General features: G+C 37.2%; 1 protein-coding gene across 4 annotated transcripts in view; it reads right to left on the bottom strand.

Moving 5' to 3' along the window:
* Nucleotides 1-20,407, bottom strand: part of LOC133529508 (C-terminal-binding protein) — a 106,677-nt gene that overhangs the window by 47,367 nt on the left and 38,903 nt on the right. For all 4 annotated transcript variants that reach the window (XM_061867230.1, XM_061867233.1, XM_061867231.1 and 1 more), the window contains exon 2: nt 12,120-12,149. The gene's annotated coding sequence lies outside the window, so the exon portion shown is untranslated. The remainder of the gene's footprint in view (nt 1-12,119; nt 12,150-20,407) is intronic.

The raw sequence follows: 20,407 nt of genomic DNA, 5'->3' as shown, positions 1-20,407 counted from the left end.
GTCCCTACGAAATTGATGAAGGATATACTGAACGTGACACAATTAACTAAGTTGTGTATTTGCACCGGGGGCATTCTCCCCCGCTTTAAGCTCGCTATCGAGCGGGCGTACAACTTTTTATTTTGAACGCAGCCGCAAACGGAACGATTCAAATAAAAGCAAGCCGCCATACGCTAGCAGTTCGTGCTTCACAAAGGAAATGTGGAAACAATATGCTGAATAGAAGAGACATTATTTGAATTTGATAGAAATATTGAATAGACTGGAGCTGTGGTCGTCCGTTTACGTCTAGTGCTGAATCGTAAAACGACATGACAGTAGGAATGAGCTCACCGAGAAGAAGAAGGGTAGACGTACTGTGTGAACATAACCATTTCGGATTTTTAGTTTTATTACGAAACTAGAACACAAAACACGTAAAAGGACGATTTATCTAAGATATCGAAAATAAATTATTAATTAATATGTGAATTTTGATAAAACAAACAGATAAAAGGTGATTTAACAGTTAAAGGCGGTTATTATCACCTGTATACATTTTTCGTTACAACAATAGGCTATACATAGAGAGCATAATAGACTTTGAACAGCTGTCATTTTACCGGCTTTTTGTAATGATTGCCAGTATGACGCGCCACAAAGACACGTCTAATGGCGCTGTGAATACCCTTTGTTTCTGTGAGTAGAAAATTGTATAACATGATCGCAATCAAAGATTTGAATCATTAGGTATTTCCTGAGTCCACATCGTAATAACAGTGATACGGCGAGCAAGAAGCCAAATTTTAGTTTGGTTTTCCAAATTGAAAATAATATGAACTTGCCGACTTCGTAAAAAAGAAGATAAGTACTCAAAATGTTGAGTCCTTATAGATTTTTTTAATTCGCAAGTAGACTTAAATGAAATGAAATTATCAATTATGTATATTGAAACTGGGAGCGATTACCGAAGAACATCAATTAATATTGTGTGAACACACAAAATACGTAATTTGACGATTCGCATACATTAAAAGCTGAGTAGGTAGATTCGTGTGAATTGTTTTTGCGTAGCGTCGAGCATCGCGGGCTGCCGAGTCAGCGCCAAGCCGTAAACAGTTATAGCCCCTCTGGTTGCCGGCCGGTTTACTCCCCATCCGAATCAGCATTCCTTTTCAGCGTACTAAGCGGAAGCGATGTCTTTCAATATTATTATAGCTCCGACAAACGCCAGCAGTTCTAACGGCGACTGAAACTATGCAGAAAATAGACGTTATAACCTAAAATGCAGATCAACTTTCGTTTGAGTATGAAATGGCAAATTTTTCACCAACTTCTGACAAAGTTAGGAAGCAACGCCCGGGGGAAACTTTGTTGCGAGTCCAAATAACATTTAACTTTAGTCCAAATTAAATGAAATAATTAGAAGTACGGTTGTGTCTGAACTTTTGTTTCAAGTTTAAATAAATTTACTAGACAGGAAATGTACATATTTGTTAGTTCCACTGTTTATACATGAATAGTCGGCTCTCATTGAGTAATAGAAGGTTAGAGCGCTTTTCCTCTTTGCGAATATTTTATTCAGTCGCATTACGTATTCCCCTATCGATGCAAACACGGCGTGTTTACTAAGTGCACATAGTGGGTCCGCAGTGACTTTCTAGATATTGTGTGGAGTTGCAAGTTGCATAGTTGGGCTAAGATCGCGTACGGCCCGGGTCGCGCCGGGTCAACGCACAGGTCACGCAAACACCAGAGCTCTGTTGCTGCCCGTGTGTTATTTCGAGGTCACGTTTAACTCTCCAGTTAAACGTGACCTCGAGATCGCCAACATTTCAAAGAGGGCACGTATAGTGGTTTTCGCGAGCGATCAGGTTGTCAAGCGACGAGATGAAACCCCTGCATGCGGCAGTAATGCCTTGTGTGAACGCGAAGGAAGCGCGATGAAACTTTCGCAGTTAAATTATACAATACACGTAATACTTGCTCGGTTAACTCTAAATTCCAGTTGCCGTCTTGCTGAAGGGGAAAAAATTCTATAACACAAAACTGAATTAATCCTGAACTTTGCGTACCCATAAATAAATAAATATTATAGGACATTATTACTTATTACACAAATTGATTATGTTCCACAGTAAGCTCAATAAAGCGTGTGTTGTGGGTACTTAGACAACGACATAATTATATAATATATAAATATTTATACATACTTAAATACACATGGAAACATCCATGACCTACAAGTTACTTATTTAACCGAGTTGGCTTTGAGTTAACGACTTTAATTTAATTAAACAAATACCGAACTATCGAATTAAAAGCTTTAATTAGTCGAGACGAGACGATACGGATCCTGTGTGCAAAATGTGTTACTTTAGTTTCTCTTTTGTTTAAAGAGATAAGCATCTACATGCAAGAAGCATTGACCCCCTGCATTCTTCCCATCCATACACAGCGCATCTTTAGCTAGAAGTTGATAATCTCAAGCGTAAACGCCGCTGCGCTTAGCTTGCCAAGCAAGTTTAATTGACTTTTTTATTTGTGTCCAAACAACAATCATAAGGAGTAAAAACAACTCGTTAAAATAAATAAGTGGAAGCCTCAAAATCGTGCCGTTCTTGTGACAAATGCAGGTAACTGTAGATGCTAGCGACCCGAAGCGATGAATTATAACTGCAAATTACCAATCACGTACCGTCCACGTGCCGAGCCAGCATGGGCACAATACAACGAGTCACGCTTGTTGCTAGGCCGCGCGAGAAAGCAAATGAAAGCGGATCGCTTTCTCGCCGTTGCGACATGCATGTATTACGATGGCCTGACGACTCGGTTTGAAATAAACCAGTGTAACTAGCGTCCATAGAAACTACGCGTAATCAGAGAGCTCGCTTATACTGGTCGCTATGAACCTCCTAAACGATAAACGATTGTAATAAAACAAGCCCGTTACCATCGGAACAACGTTTTGTATTGTGATTGGTGGTGATTAGTTTGATGTGCCAGTGTTACGTTGGCGTTTTCGAGGAAAGTTTCGAACGGTGTTATGCGCTGATAAGCGCCGTCGTATCATTCATAGGTAATGAATTTTAAGTATTATTCTGAAACCACTATTACGTAGACCGATAAATGCAATTCAGACCAATAATGTTCGTTGTCTTTCTAGTTCCAGATACTTATTTTTTGTGAAACAAATTTCCTGAAAGCCATATTAGAATTGATCATTTCATGATTGGTTATAGGTTAGATTTGACTGTTTTATGATGTGGCAAACCGATAATTTTATGAAATGATCAATTCTAAGATCTGGCTACGACATATTACTGTTGTTTCAAAGACTCTTTTTCTGAGGTAATATATAAAGGTTGACAAATTTATCCGGACGGGTTCAACGACAACGGTTAAGTTTATCGGAGCATTTATCTCAGTTTGAATAGAATAGACGGAAATTTCGAAGCGTTCGCCGGCGTAGATGGCGGGTCACTTTCCACACAAACGCGGCGGGGTAAACGGCCTGAACGATCCGCATGCTGAATTATTTTACATACACCCGTGTCGCTAGATGGTGCTGGGGCTACTGAAAACTCGGTACATTTACAGACTGAGGCTTAAAGCTTGGACAATTGAAGTATAAAATTAGAGATCAAACATAAAAAAAGAACTTGGGGATGTTAAGTCCACCCAAACCGTGAGTTTAATTTTACCCAATACAAAAGACAATTGAGATAAGTGTTCAAAATCTATCACAGCTTAGTCAAGAAAACCCAAAGATTAATTGGAAGGATAATCTGGGAATTTCTAGATTTTCAGAAATAATATCTGGCAACGTAGCATGCGTTTACCTAAAAGGCAAGTGCCTGCTCCTATTCAAACGAGCGACATTAAAATCGTATCAACGGCATCTAAGCGTTCGCAGTTTATGTCTCGATGGCTGTTCTGTGAATAAACCTTAATGTGTTTGTTTGTAATAGTGATACGACATACACTTTAAAAGCGATCATTTTCGTATTGAAGTTGAGTATAAAAGATGCAGTTTTTAATTGGTGTTGAGTAAAATACCACCAATCAGTCCTCTCGTTAGTAATTTTATCCGAGGTTATCGAGGTTTCAACTTACGACCGGGTCTTCGTACGGCTTGTTCTCAGGTGACCTTTGCTATTCTTTTTATTGACTTAAATCCGATTCTTCTCGGGCGACAGTAATAAAATAATATATCATAATTACTAATGAGTGGATACCTTGTCTAAGTAATGGTTTGAATCTCCTTAAGGTCTTTCAATATTCTATTTATGGATGTGTGTAATTGTATATCGTCAACTTGAAGATCTCTATGAGTTTGTCCCTAAATATATAACAAATTAACCAAAGATTCCAGTAATTAAAGGTATCACCGTTATACCTCATTGTATTAGAGCCCCTTGCGCGTTCCAGGGCTAGCCAACTAACCGTTTATACAGGGTTAAACTGCACTGTAATAGAAACGGTCAACTCCGATTTAGTTGGCTAACCCTTGAACGCGCAAGTGGCCCTTATTTGATCTTCGCATTGATTTAATCCGTTAATCAAACGCTATGTTTGTATAACCAATAGCTAACGTTACTCTGTCATTTGACATTGCTAAGCCCTCTATGTGCTTGTTAATGTATGAGTTACGATGCTAAGTCATCGTCAACAATGTTGCAGTACTGTAACGTTATGGACGATGACATTTAACTTTATCTAGTTAAATAGATAATAAAGTTATATTATAACAAAGTTGATTACCCGCCCGACAGCTCAATATTTTGCATATTTAAGTTTTATAGAGCCGGTTGCACCCACCACTATCGAGCAAATTGAGAGACGTATGAAATTTCAGATACAATAAAATCTCAGCGAACGTAATTTATGGTTAAGCGCAACCAACCCTTGATCTTTCATAAAAGTAGAATTTTCATAGATCAGAACATGGTTGCCCCTTTCCTTCGACTGGTTCCTTGATCCCAGGACCGATTGATAAAAGATTATGTGAATTTTATTTTAATCTGCAATGCTTATCAGTGTCTGCAGTTGAGTAAGTAATAAATAACACTTGAACATTGTTTGTTATGGCCACACAGCCGAATGTCGGAGTTACATAAATATTCATCAGGCATTCTGTGGAAGCGATGACACAGACGGGAAAACAACAACGAACGGCTAAAACTTCCTCTGTGTTCCTTTGTAGACCGGCAAAAAAACAAAAGTCGGTTTACAACAATTCGGCTTGTGAAGTTAGGGTTGAACCGCATTTAAATAACTGGACTTTGGGTGAAATGAGCAATGTTATTTTTTTATGATATAGGAGGCAATCGAGTAGGCGAATCGTTTGAGAGGTTGTGAGTGCGTTGCCGGCCTTTGAAATGGGAATGGGAACGCTCTTTTCTTGAAGGTCGTGTCGGTCTGGAAATACCGCAGGCGACAGATCATTCTATAGTTTAGCTATACGAGGCAGGAAGTTTCTGGAAAAACGCACAGTTGAGGACTGCCAACCATCTGAGTGGTGAAGATGGAAATGTTGTCGCGTAGGGCGCTGGTGGAAAGAAGCGGCAGGGATTAATACATGCGATAGAAAATGCAGAACGAGGCTATATTCAAATATTGATTTTTACTTTATTTGTAAATAGGTTTGTTAAAATTTTAATACCTAACGCAAAATGAACATCTTACATGATGTAATTTTGTTCTCATTCACGCGTACATTTTTCTACTACTTGTTCGTACATGTATTGAACTGTATATTTACATCACGAATTAAAACAAAATGCATATATGCATACATCATTTTGACATCTAAATCTTAAGTTCAAATTGGCCTGCTAGTTCGTGTTCATTCACATAGAACTCCTTTTAAGCGTGATTTCATGCTGAAAGTAAATAATACCAACAATTTCTAAGTGTACCAAGTTACCGCGATATCGAATATTGAATGCTTCAAGTTCAGTTTCACTTTACGTATGGAAAAGGCATCAGTATCGTGTAAAAAGAGGCCATTTGTGTCGTATCTTATGAATACAAGATAGGGTTTGATTTGAGTGTGTATAGACGAGCTGTCTCATCGATCATTCTAAAGACGGACACTTTCTTTGTATAGAATAATAATTTAGCGGCAAAGCTGCATAAAGATTCAAAGAGTAGTTATGATAGGTACTACGTTAGCCATAGTTCGCAAGTCATAAAATAGTTAATTAATTATTTTCTTTGGGGCATTTTCCACATCGACAACCATTGTGCCTAATTTGCGTGAAAAACGAGATAGCGCTACTCTAGCCAACCTAGCTCCTCCACGAAACCTAGCAATGTCTTCAGGTTGCTGCCTCCTTAGTGTGCACAGAGTCACTAAGTGTCTGCTCCTGTATACTTCTACCTGTCATAAAATAATATTACAGTTTATGAAATCCCACATCAATGTTAGACAAAATCTGAAACCATATCGGAAACTCCTTACTGTGTGATAGGTCATATCTGTCACTAACGTACTCGCATTCATAACATACGATACGCATATAACATATGTCGTTGCCGACCCCGGCGATTCCAGTGGCACATTTCTATATTTTCTACAATTAGGTAGTTTCGCAAACAATGTCACCGGCATGCGACCGAGTTCCTTCCCTGTTACACTCGTTATAACAAAAGACTAATAACGAGTTGGCTTAGCGATGGTAAATGGTAGGCACTTACCATCTAGTAGCGAACGGGGCTCATTTGCATCGCCGGCACGGTCGTTCACATCGCGAGACTGAGCCAAAACCAGACAATGGCTATCGTCGGCCATTCGATTTGGAAGTGCGATGTTAAGCGTGGATGATAAATGGGTGAAACTGTTAGGTGTTGGATACTCTTTAAAAATAGGTAGGTCTATTTATAAATGTACTCGTACACGTTACGTTACTTGGTAGAAACGCACGAAGAGCACGCCGAACTGCCAGTGGGTACATCGTAATTACAGTAATTTTACTGTAGAGCTGATAACCGGTTGAACAGACGCGCTGATAAAGCGACGCAAAGGTAAATTAGGCCCACGTTCAATAGGCAGTGAACGGATGACTTTACTAATTGCTTGAATAAGTTAGTATAAGAAGTCTTACCCCAAAAAGGGAGTTAGTTCCTACTTTTATTCGGTACAAAATTAAGTCACATTGTCAAAATAAAACAGATATAGGAATAAGGACAACCCATGAAGGAACTAACCCAGTTTAGCTAGCTGTAGCTTACAATCAACTCACAATTAGTTTTAAATTTAATCCCCTGAAAAGTTATGTTACTCGTAACTGATGATGAATAAGCTAGTGTAATGTAACTCTCAAAGCGTGGGGCGTTTAAATTCCGCTTGGGCTTATTTACTTTTTCGGTTTATAATTTGTAATACTACATTTACAATTATATATATTTATACATACTAAACAGTTGCGTGCTGTAAAGTTGAGTTCTGTTTATGTGAACATTTTTTCCTGATATTGCGAGTGTCTCAATAATTCACATTTGCCAACAGTCGTTTTCTAAATTCGGCCAAACTATTCCACAATCTAAACTGGAAACAAAGTATGAAGTACCCAATGTACCCATCTATCGAGTTAGCCATTACAGCACCTGGTCGCGTAAATCACGCCAAGCGACAAAACTTTACTGGCCGAGATAGTTTTTAATTGATTCCCCAGATAACTTATTATGGACTCCAGCTGCAGGCTTACCAATTTAATTAAATATTTGCATTTATTAGCTAGGAGTTTTGTATTTGTATAACTGTTGCTCGTTTAGTTTGTATAATAATACAAGGCCCGTGAATGTTTTCGGCTCGTGTGATTTTATTTATTTTTATCTACATTCATTATATCCATATCGATAAGAAAAGAAACAATAAGCTAATGGCCTATATTAATAAACCTGTATCTGAGATTGCATCGTAATTTTTACATTAAGGTAAACCGAAACTTTAATTACATTCAAATTTAGAACATCTCTGAGAAACAAAGAGATTTGATTTGAAATGAAATATCAGTTGCAAACAATTTTGACAAATCACGCATGTTAATTGATATCGAACGATATGCCAATCCGCCCCCGACTCTAGTTTGTCTCTGAATTAAAAAAAAAAAAACTACGGAAGCGTGATATGCGTGAAAATGTTTTCATTTACATTTGACAATAAGTCTGTTTTGTTGAAGCTTATAATGTGGATGTAGATAAACCAGTGTATGTAACTGTACATAATTAGGCATTAAAATACTCGTGTGATCCTTTTATGAAACTCATTTCATTCGTTTCATAAACCCACACTCGTATTTTAATGCCTTTCATTATGTAGCAGTCGCATTGCATAAACATTCGTTACTTTTTGATAAAATTATTAACTTTTAACTGGAAAATCACATTTAATTTATTAAATATGACTTGACCAATCAGAGAATGCGTGTGCCTGCCGTATTCTGATGATGAGCAACACTGTTGTAATTCCGTGGCATCAATCATCATCTACAGGCAAGCCGTAGCTAATTCAGCTTAATTTCTCTTCAAGAGATAACCTCAATAATATTGGAAATATAAAAGCCGGTGCTAATAGAGTTCCACGGACGCGGCACTGCAAGGCGGTATAGAGACAGAGGCGCGCCTAACGCGCCTTTCCGTTAGGTTGCACATTTTACGAGGCGAACGCCGGTAATTTACAGGCCGCCGCACCGGCCCTGCGCTGCTATTACCCGCACAATTTCTGCCGAGCAGAATCTTTATGCTATCCAGTTCAACATGACCTCTACTTCTTCTGCAAGCCTTCCGCCGTCGTCAAGCTGTTGTAGCAACCTTCGACAAGGAAGAATTATGACCGAATGGTGTCAAGTTCCGGCGGTAGCGGTACCTCGGCCGGTTCCCTAACACAGCGGGGTTGCGTAATTCATCGCAACAATAATGTGTAGTGTAGATTTTTTGTTTTAAAATATATTTTTATAATAATGTATGCTAGTTTTAAAGTTTTTTCATTTCATATCATACCATCTCCTACCTATATAATCAGAAGCATTTGTGCTGGTTACTTCGTCCCTTGGACTCGCGGCGGGAGGGACGGGAATGACGGCCGGGATCTCACGGCGGTCGGTCCCCTACGTGATCTCCGGCGACGCGAGCCGACTGGTAATAAGCGGGGAACGGCGAAGCGCGAGGCGTTATTGCTACGATGCTGCTTCGCTAATTTATCAAGTGTGTGGTGCGATGTTTGGAGAGGTGCTCGCTTTTAACAACTACTGGCAGACAAGATGATACTGCTGTACTAATTTTGGTTACATTTACTTACACTAACAGCAGCAGTTTTTTTAAGTTTATCCATAACATGAAGACTTTGATACCATTGCACACTAAGAAATACTACAAATTAACTATCTTTATGAATATTGGATACAGGTCATATCAGTTGTCAAACTGCCTGCCTGCTTATTAAATAATAATAAAAATTCCTAATCGTAAAAGCAGAAGTAAAAAAAATGGTGGACCATGGCCTATCTTAATCAAAACTTATTAATGAAATTAGCTTCTTACATCATCATCCTACAGGTGCTTTGTTGATACTGACAACAAAAACAAATGTAAAGAAACTAGTAATACACCCAAGAACCGTTTCAAAAATTTATCTACTCGTACATTGAAAACTTGAATGGCACCGAAGTTCCAAGTAGTGGAACCCTAAAACGCACCCGGTCCGCGCCGAACCCCGTAGCAACGAGCGAGCTATCGGTATGCGATAACGCTGAGCAAGGACGTCGGAATCCATCTCTTTATTTTGCCCTATCGAGATATCTATCGAGTGCCTACTTTCCTACGTCAGCATAGGACTCGACTTTATAGGCGTAATAAAAATTGGAAATGTCTGTATTGCTATGATAAGAACGCTAGGTTGACATAAAGATCTTGAATCGATCCGTCTGCGTCATGAAGCTTTAGCTGTCGCGTGGGACTTGACATATCTAGAAGATTAAGATAGATGCATCCAGAAACGTAATAGCTGGAGTGCGGGTCGCAAGGCGAGAATATTTATAGTGCCAATTGATCAAAAGGAAGCCTTGTGTGATGAAAAACAAAAGATGTAGGTACCTATATTTGTTTTTGCAGCTGTGTAAGCGGACTTGTGAGCCATTTGCCTTTTTTTGGAGCGTGCATGTGGCGATAAACGGATCCGCTTGCAATAGTTAGGTATTGCATAAAATTACTAGTACCTATTAGTGAGTAACCTGTCATAAAAGCATCGAGTTAGTCATCATTTCAATGTAGTTATAAAATTATTATCAGTATTTATTACCAATCTGCCTGAGCAAATATGATAATTATACCGCGTACGCATAGTGTTTGGAATTCAGATAGACGTGAGATAACGTCAATGATATTAGCCATTGTCATTTCATAAGAAATACATGCGCAAGTGAATGTGAAACATTTCCAAGGCATGAAAAGATCCCAGGCCGCTATCATGTAATACATATCGCTATTCACACGCACACGCGAATAAACCGGGCATCCATTCAGCCGTCACAAAACGAAACTGAATGCCATCCTCATCTCAAGATGCGGCGAGCACAGTGTCATTCCGAACGTATACTAAGCGAAACGCTTAATACCACCAGTATAAGTATACTGTAATTTTCTTAGGAGTTCTTATGGATGGTAGATAAACTGGTTCTTTTAAGAGTTTGAGTCATTTGCGTTTTGAATACACGGGCAGATCAGAGGCGGCGGGGCGAGAGGGCGGAGCGCCCGGCAACTGCGCCATAACTTGCCGCGCACGTACAACCAGACAATCGCAATTATTATTAACAGATATACGTTTAATGATCGTGTGCCGAGCGAGCGTTGGAAATTCAACTGCGTTAGCCGAGCGATTGTGGTGTTTACGTCATGGCGGCGGTCGTGTGGAAATCGCTAGTGTGTCTGTGTCCTATGAGGTGGGAATTAGAGGGATAGGGAGGGGGGTTTCTTGCGGAGTGAGTTAGCTCCAAGACTGATGATTTGTAGCGCGGTTAGCGTTCATCTAGCGGACCCGGACCGAGATAACTCATCCAGGGAACAAAGACAGGTCACTAATGTAACCTGCTCTCGTATAAATCACGTAACGCGCTGGGAAACCTTATATTTTTGGACAACAAAGGAAAGCTAAGATCTAATAACGCAAAAACTATTGGATTCTCTCAATTGTGTTTGCAGTACAAATTGAGAACAATCGAACGTGGGTTTATATAAATTCGAATGTGATAAAAAAGGGAAAATAACTTCACGTCAGAAGGCTAATAACGGCCTACCTGCGAGCATGATAAAGATGGGTTTCTTGCTAAACAGGCATGGTCACATAAACCAGTTTGCGCGTTTGCGGCTTAAGATCGATGTAGGTGCACGCTTCGAGAGCTGCTCGTATATATACTATATAAACTTATGTATACTCTCATTGCTTAGCGAATCGAAAGCTTGGACGAATACTGCATTTTATTTAAAGGTGATCTGATGCAACTGGAAAATTTACAACAGTACAGTGTTTACTTTCAAACATAAAAAAATAGAAAAGAACGCAGTTGAAATGAAACGAGTAAAGTATGCGAGATTGTATAGACACAACACTGTGCTGTGAGGGACATCTATCTATTGATGGTAATGGTTTATTAATACCTACTTAACAAAGGGAGCTTAGCCAACATGACTATCGTAGGTAAAACGCCAAACGAAAAGAAAAAATATATCCCGCACAGATGCTATGAAATGTCACGGAACTATTTCCATACGTTATTTAACTTTTGATCGGCGTTTTTACAATATTAACGATTGTCAGCTAGAGCCCCAGGTTAGTCTGGGCGCTCTGCTGGTTTAGATATTGTTATGACACCCCTGCAATACTTACATTCGATATCCAGAGATAAAACCACAATGGACTTTAATCTCGAAAACTGACTTCAAACTAGTTTGAATTTTGTTTGATCTGCAAGTCTTAATGTCATTGCAAAGGCTACATCAATTAGGACTTAGAGTAACGTCAACCTATATCAATAACATTAGTAACTACCTACTGGTAAACCCGGATGACGCAATAAATTTATGTATGTTTGTAGTATGTATAATATTCTCAATCGATAACGTGACAAAAAGAAACTTACTGTTTAAGTCCAATCTGTTAAATCCGTGATCTGTAACAAATAAGAAACATTGTTAATTCATCGTTCGTGGAAAGTCATTTCCATATTGAATAATTTGATAAAAGTAATAAGCGTAGATAAACAACTGCATTCATCAAATTTTCCTTGATGTTAATGTCATATAAGTTTTACATGAATATTAGAAATGAAATCATATATACACACGATTTTTCACATACTTATACCTGTTCGGTAAGTTCTCAATTTCTATTATCAAACACGTAACAAAGAATTATATCGGTAATTGGCTCGTATTTGTACCCACACGTAACAGTCAATTCCGATTTATCAAAGATGTACAAAACAAAAATATCTTAACTGATATTTCTTCGCCAACCCCACAAAAATAATCGTTAACTAATACAATTATCTTAAAAAGCGTTCAGAGTTCTAGAAACAACAGTGGCACCTAATAAGTATGTATTTGTAAATCTTGTAATAGAGCGAAGTGCAAACGAAAACATGAACATTAAATGCCTTGAGATAGGTACCAAAAATAAAACAGTTAACAAAATAGTTACAAAACAAAAATCTCAAATCTTTGTATAATAAAACGAAACTTGAAAAGTTGGAGAACAGTGGCACGTAACGGGTATACTGTAGGAGTGCAAAGTAGCCGAAGTGCGGACGAAATGGACAATGCGCGTAAAAAATCAATAAACGCCGGGCACGGCCTTCGCTGAGGTCGCCTGACGCCTTTCGAATCACCGCCCGAAAGATTTGCAGTTTAATGCCACTTCGGGGATACTCTGCGACTTTTGGGGGCGCTAATACTTTATAATACTTAATAAGAGCCCTTCTAGTATACTCCTTATATAGGTTTCAAGTTTTCAACTTTCAATGGTGAAATTAGCAAGAACATTAAGAAATTGTCTTGATTGTTGGATTCCTATTTGGGTCTAAATACTTTTTAATGTCTAATAGAAATTGTGTACAAATTATGTTTCGAGTGACAAATTCGTTAATAAAAGATAACATATCATTAATTTTTATATTCATTTACAAAATTTATAATGTTTTCTATAATAGTCTCTCTTCGCTGCAGCGAAGTTTTCACGATAAATATACTATTTATGCCGATGTTTAAACAATATGGATGTCCCAATAACAACTGCGAAAACGACACCTTACATTTTATTAGAAAATAATGTTGCAGGAAGAGTTAGAGTTAGGTGCTTGGTTAGTGGTAAACAACAAGAAACGAATGGAGCCCAAATATTTTAAATAAATATTAATGTATTTTATTTATTTTTATAAATTATGCAAATAAATATTTCGGGCAAAATCGTAACGCAGTGGTAATAATAATAAATTTTGTAAAATGTTATATATTGTATTGTATATAAGTAGTGTATAGTGATGGGCAGCTTGTAAGTTTCCAAAGTGAAACTTACACTTAAATTTCATGTAAGTTTCAAATGGAAAATTCCTGTCAATTATGTATTTTTCAACAGTTGAAATATGTCACCGTTAAGGAAATATGTGAAATATTTCAGAAATTGCCCATCGCTAGTTGTGTTTATGTATTTAGAATGCATTTTTGAAATTTTTGTGTTAGAAATTGATTTCCATTTGAAAAGGGACAAGTTTTTAGGAATTAAAAAGTATTTTGGCCCATTTATTTAACGACAACATTTTATCCGTTGATAATAGCTGATTTGGCGAGAAAGGCTATTTATATTATTAGTTCTGTAATAATCACAAAGTAATAATAAATATAGTAAGATATTGAATGAATAAAGAGAATATAGTATCAAAATTAAGAGCGATTTCATATGCTTTTAGCGAATTCGGCGATCTACGAACGTTTTAGTTATGAAATGAAAAATCTTTATTCTCAGGTAACTATTGGCATTGGATCTATGGAGATAAATACCTAAAAATTTATGCTAACATACGTGTATGCTAACATACATTTTAAACAAATATCTTAAAAAATAAAACACACTCTCTATGGCTGCGATGCATTTCGCTGTGTATATTTCAAATTTATGTTTTGGTAATTTTAAACCCCCGCAGCTATAGCAGTACTGTTGATAAACCTGCTAATTATTAATAATAAAGGAAAAACTCTCGATCTCATTACGATAGTTCGCGTCCCGTAACAAACTATTTCGAGATTCAATATCTATAATTAAATAACTTCAAATTACCGCAAGCAACGTGTCAGGTTCTCGTCATGATAAGAACGCGTTGCCTATATAATTAATTATAAAAGTACAAGTTGGACTGTATTCAAACGGTGAACGTTCCATTCAGTGCCAAGTGCAATATTTTTAGATGGACTGTGACGGGGCATCTTTTCGGCCGCACTAATTTCGTCCCGTCTTTGTGTGGGGTATAAAAACGCTCCAAAATGCGCTTGGGAGGCGATTTCAACCTATTTTTATAATACCGTGCCCATATTTTAACAAAAATGATTCCTGTCACTCAGAGCGATAGAAATGGAGTCTTCGGACGATATCCCAATTTCGATTTCCGCGGCGCAGCTTTCCTAATATTTGTAAGTTGTAGAGTAGAAGTACACAATGTGAGATCGATGGATCCAGTAATACTGCATACACTTATTTATTGTTAGTTGTTATGTGGGTAATCTAGCATGTCACGAAATTTTTTGAAATAGGTTAAAAATCCAGTCTAAACTAAATTGTTTCAACTGGCAAAAACCCGAAAAAGTAGTTAATAGTTTATTTTTCTTTATATTTGGCGTATTTTGTTACTTTTTTAAACAACTGCAGTGCCATCCGACTAGTACCAACTCCTTCAATAAATTTAGCGATTATTGCGTCTACATGCGGATAAGTTAGCTACAAGCGGCTTGATTCAACATGCCGGTGAAAGTTGCAGGGATCATGTAGCCATTAGAAGCCTTAGTACTTTCCCACGAACGCTCCGGGCCATCACAGGTTAACAGGAACATATTAACTTCGCGAATTGTTAATCCGAAATTGCTGAAACTTGAGTTTATCTACATTTGGTGGGTTTAAGCTCGAGTCTGCAGCAGTCACAATACAATTATAACGACTAGCGATCGACTATGGAGCGTGTAAGATATTCTCTAACTAATACATAAGCGCTCTTATTCAAGTCTCTAAGATCAGTTGAGCCAAGTGTAAGTGTAACTCAGTTACTTATTATAATCACAGGTCCCTTGCAAGCACATGACTAAAAAATTACAGTTGCCATTGTTACTGTCAAGGATTATCCCTAGTCGTGCTATTGGGATGTCTCTACGTTGCTCGCGCGTACCTTACTTGGCTGGCGCGATGACCCAAAAAGAGTCTTGGCCTCCAACACCACAGTCCACCATTTTGCTCGATCCTGAGCGAATTTACGTCAGCTTTCGCCGACGCCGAGCTCTCGGAGATCTACTTCCTCCTCTATCCGCCCAACGATATTTAGGATGACTAACAGGACGGCGTCCAGTTGGTCGACCTAAGTACCTAGGTAATTGATTTAAAAAACATCATGTTTATCGTTGGTTTTAGTGTAAAGGGGAGTGAGAATCAACTTAATGGTGCGCATAGCACTTTAATTATCAACGTACCTATGTTCATCGTGTATTTGTCATTTTCTCATATACTCGGATGCGAAATCTATACAAGGTAATCTACAGCCGCAGATAAACCGGTCTAGCGGGCGCCTGCCGTATAAGTATACACGAGTCTAGAAACTTTTCGCTACAGAGCGAGAACTGTGTCGCCGCCAAAGAAAGTTGTAGTGGCGTAGGTCGAGCTGAGAGGAGTGTTATTCATGTCGCTTGAACGTGAACGAAAAGTAATGAAAACCAGTATAAGAGCGCTATCTGATTTAATGAGATCTCGAAGTCTCGTTACACTGGTAACCCTGAGAATTTGACTTGTGCTCTATACACGAAACAAATAAGGATCCAGTTATATAAAAGTTTGATAACTTCATAATCTTTCTTCCAATTCATTACTATGGTGTCTCTCGTGTCCGTCAGCTTCGCTCTTCTGGCAATCTATCTCTGTCTATACCATCTCACCGAACTGGTTACATGTCCGATTCTTTCTCTATTCAGGCAGCTCGCCTTTGGAATAGTCTCCCTGTCAAAATTAGACAAGTGTCCGAACAGGATTACTTTTAAAAAATCCTTAAGTGAGCACTTTGCTGACAGTTCTGGAAAATCTTAGTGTTTCTGCTTTGTAAGTTCATCTGATTTAATATATATGTAAGTATATGTATTTGTATCAATATTATTTATATATATGTATGTTTATGTTTGTGTATTTCTTATGATTGTATTGTGTTCGTCGAACATGTACCTAATTGTATCATCTATACCTCATGTTTTTACACCGCCTACAACTTATCTGCTTTGCCTAAAGGTTGACTGGTAGAGATATTGTACAATGTGTTTTCTTATGAGCAATAAAGATTAAATAAATAAATAAATAATCTTCATATGAGTGCTCTTTGTGTTAAAGAAAATGGTACTGTTATTGAATTAGACACAATTTAAAATTTAATAGATTTCTAACTAATATAAACCGTGATTTGCGAGATTCGCACGTCGCAGTTTTTAGACCAAAGCATAACAAGGCTCTTTGAAGTTAGTTAACCACCCACCAATGTTACCAGATTTCAGACCGGATAAATATGTATCTCTGTGAGTTTCCTGTGTACCTACAATAAATAATTTTAGACTTTTGAGTTAACGGCAGCCGGTGTCGGTTTACCGGTCCCTACAGTCTAGTCTAGGTAGAGTTAAATAAAAATATCAAAATATCGCACCCGTGGCGGATATATGTAGTATGCCAAAAAATCACAAATAATTCGTAGCATAACTATCTGCGAGAATATTACCGTATTTGTTGCGGTTCTTGAGATATTTTGATATTTTGTTCCGGCTCCATACATTTTTTTGAAAAAAAATCATAACTACCATTTTCAACTCAAATCTTGTGAAACTTATTACTTAGCATAAACACACTGAGCAAAACCCATTTCAATCAAAAAAAAAAATATATCTTAAAATGTTGAATTTGGTTTTTGTGCTTTTTCCATAAAAACAATTAATGATTTTTTGAAAAAAAACCGCACCCGTGGCGGATATATGTAGTATGCCAAAAAATCACAAATAATTCGTAGCATAACTATCTGCGAGGATATTACCGTATTTGTTGTGGTTCTTGAGATATTTTGATATTTTGTTCCGGCTCCATACAGCTTTTTTGAAAAAAAAATCATAACTCTACCATTTTCAACTCAAATCGTGTGAAACTTATAACTTAGCATAAACACACTGAGCAAAACCCATTTCAATCAAAAAAATCTTAAAATGTTGAATTTGGTTTTTGTGCTTTTTCCATAGAAACAATTCATGATTTTTAAAAAAGAAAACCGCACCCGTGGCGGATATATGTAGTATGCCAAAAAATCACAAATAATTAGTAGTATAACCACCTGCGAGGATATTACGGTTTGTTTTGCGGTTCTTGAGTAATGATGATTTCTTGTTCCTGCTCCATACATTTATTTTGAAAAAAAATCGTAACTCCACAATTTTCATTCCAAATCGTCTAAAATAACAATGCTGGGCAAAACCTATTTTAATCAAAAAAACGTAAAAATAACAACTTCGGTTTCTATGTCAATGAAAGCCGAATTTCAGCCCACAGTGAGACGCTAAGCGCGTATGTATTATAGCGACTTCCCGGTCGCACATCGGAACAACGTGCGAATTGCATCCAGCATGATAACATCCTGAAACCACTTTTGTAGCTTCTTTCTATTATTTTTCTATTTATTTTCTTTTAAATTAGTTCGCTAAAGTTTTCCAAAACCTGAGCTAGACGATGCTAAGCCATTTATGGAGTAGAGGAAGTAAGGGAAGTCACACCAAGCATCTCTACTTTCTCTATGCTGGTTTGTACTTTGGAAGCAAATCCTCGCAATATGCAATTGGAACACAGGACCAGATCCCAGGCTGTGACGTGATGGATGTGGCAAATCGAGACGCGTCGTACGTCGTACCCATAAATCCGAGGTCCCGGCGGATAAAAACGGTGGGTGGCCCGCAATTTATGAAACGACTGCCGCAATGTAAAGTTGTAAAATTGATGTTCTTTACGGCGCTGATAGTGGTAGTGCCGAATTTAAGAGTGCGTATATACAAGGTCTTATTTTATAAAGATGTAATACTACTCGACTCTTCTTGTCATTGGCTGTCTGTCAATCTTAATTCATATAATGTTGCCGGTTTATTTCTGTAAAATTGTAGGTTTATATGATGATGATGTCCTCCCAGATGTATCTGTCGACGGCGACACACGGACAAATCAGATACTCTGTAAATTCTGACGTGTATATAGGCTTATATAACATTGCACCCACTGGTTCTTTTCGCGACACATGTTTGATAATATCTACTCGCGATGATCTAGGTTAAATGGCTTATCAAACGCTTTATTACTATGTTCAAAAAACATTATACACTTATTGAAAGATTCGTCAGAATGCCAAAAATATGTAATTAAATAATATTTACTAGTATAACCTTTGTTGAAATTGAACCTAAATTCCTTAGTATCATATAGCCGTTTAACAATCAAAGCTGTCAATTTATTTCAATTAGGAAATACAATTATACGGAACATAAAAAAATGCTCCCATTTCTTTATTAACGTAGCAACAACCTACATTTATGTTGAAATAAATAGACAAACACCGCTTTAATTTGATATTTGTGTGAAATAAAATTGAATTCATAAATGCTGAATTTGAAACTTATCGATCATAATAATTGTATCAGTTGAGTGGAAAAATGCAGCAATAGTCGCTGATTCCATGTGAAATAAATATTGAAAGTATTTCAAAACGTGACTCTTGTTAAGGTTCGTGCTTCGTGTGCACTATTTGTTACAATATAAATGATATACATTATTAAATAATCACATTATCTCGTACGTGACAATTTGAACAAATAACGAGTCAAAACGGTAAGTAAGCAATATTCGCCGGTTACCTTTGACAATAATATGATGATCTAACTTTAGCCCTCCATTCCTGGCGCTTACGCCAAGCGATGAACACGGATAATATATTACAAATTATAATGCAAAATGATCGAGTTTACATTTCTCTTGATTTTAATAGTAATAATGGTGGCTGAAGTATAGCAAAACCCTTAAGCCATAATTAGGTACCTATTGGATGTTTAATGTGAAAGTGTGATGAAGATCCGTAGACTAGACCTTCAGCATTGAAAAACAGCAAGAAAAATTATTTTAACAAATTGGTTTAGATCGATGAGATCAAATGCTGAAGAATTCCAAATAGTGAACAACACAGACAGAATAGATATGGAAACCTCTCATAACAAACACGACCTTTAACAACTAAGAATAGATATGAAAAAGTAATACCGCACAAATCAAAGTTGATCCGGCCTATATTTAAATAAAGGTTTTGTTTCGCATTACAACGCCGATCTTATTAACTCGTACAACAAACAATTCTGAAAGGCACTCGGGAAGTTTTCTCAGCTTTTGCAGAAATGGAAACTTCCATCAATCAAGAGTTTTATGAAACTTTGAATGACTAGCGTCTACCTATACTTGCGAAGTTGTTTCCCCCAGTTTAATTTTTAAAGTAATAACTTAATAAGACTTCAAGGGGGATCGGATTTTGTTCAATTGTGAGTGGTTTCGTTTTTGATATAATAAGTTAGTTGTTTTACTCGAGAATATACGTATTCAGTTGAGTAGAATTGACATCAAATAAAATAACAGAAAGCCACGGTATCGTCTGCACACATGTAATAGTATTTTATGCAACCGTTGTTTAAGAGAGGCCAAAAACGAGTGGCGTGAGTAACAATTTGAGGCGAAGCCGAAAATTGTTAATAAAGACGCCACGAGTATTTTTTGACTCAGTTAAACAACGTTGCATACAATACTTTTTCTACGACCAAGCACTTACTTTGAAATAAAACTGTAGATTTAACAAATATTTTTCATGTCATCTATCGCGATTTTGAAGGCAGCAAATTTTTAGTGACTTCTTGGGCCATCACTGATATTAATACCTAGATATTTTTGTAGCACGAACGTTGACGTCTAAGTGTTTGACAAAATAAAAACATCGACAGTCCTGTTATCGATAAGTGCCACTTCAACGTGATAGAGGTAATACAAAGAAAAATATAGGGTAATAGGGTGCGTTAAAAATAGATAATAGTAACACAACTATAAATTTATTTATATTTTACATACTTTAGAAAACAA

Source organism: Cydia pomonella, chromosome 21, assembly GCF_033807575.1.
Source record: "Cydia pomonella isolate Wapato2018A chromosome 21, ilCydPomo1, whole genome shotgun sequence".
Classification (NCBI taxonomy): Eukaryota; Metazoa; Arthropoda; class Insecta; order Lepidoptera; family Tortricidae; genus Cydia; species Cydia pomonella.
The sequence above is the reverse complement of the archived record's forward strand: the minus strand, read 5'-3'. Positions and strand labels throughout refer to the sequence as shown.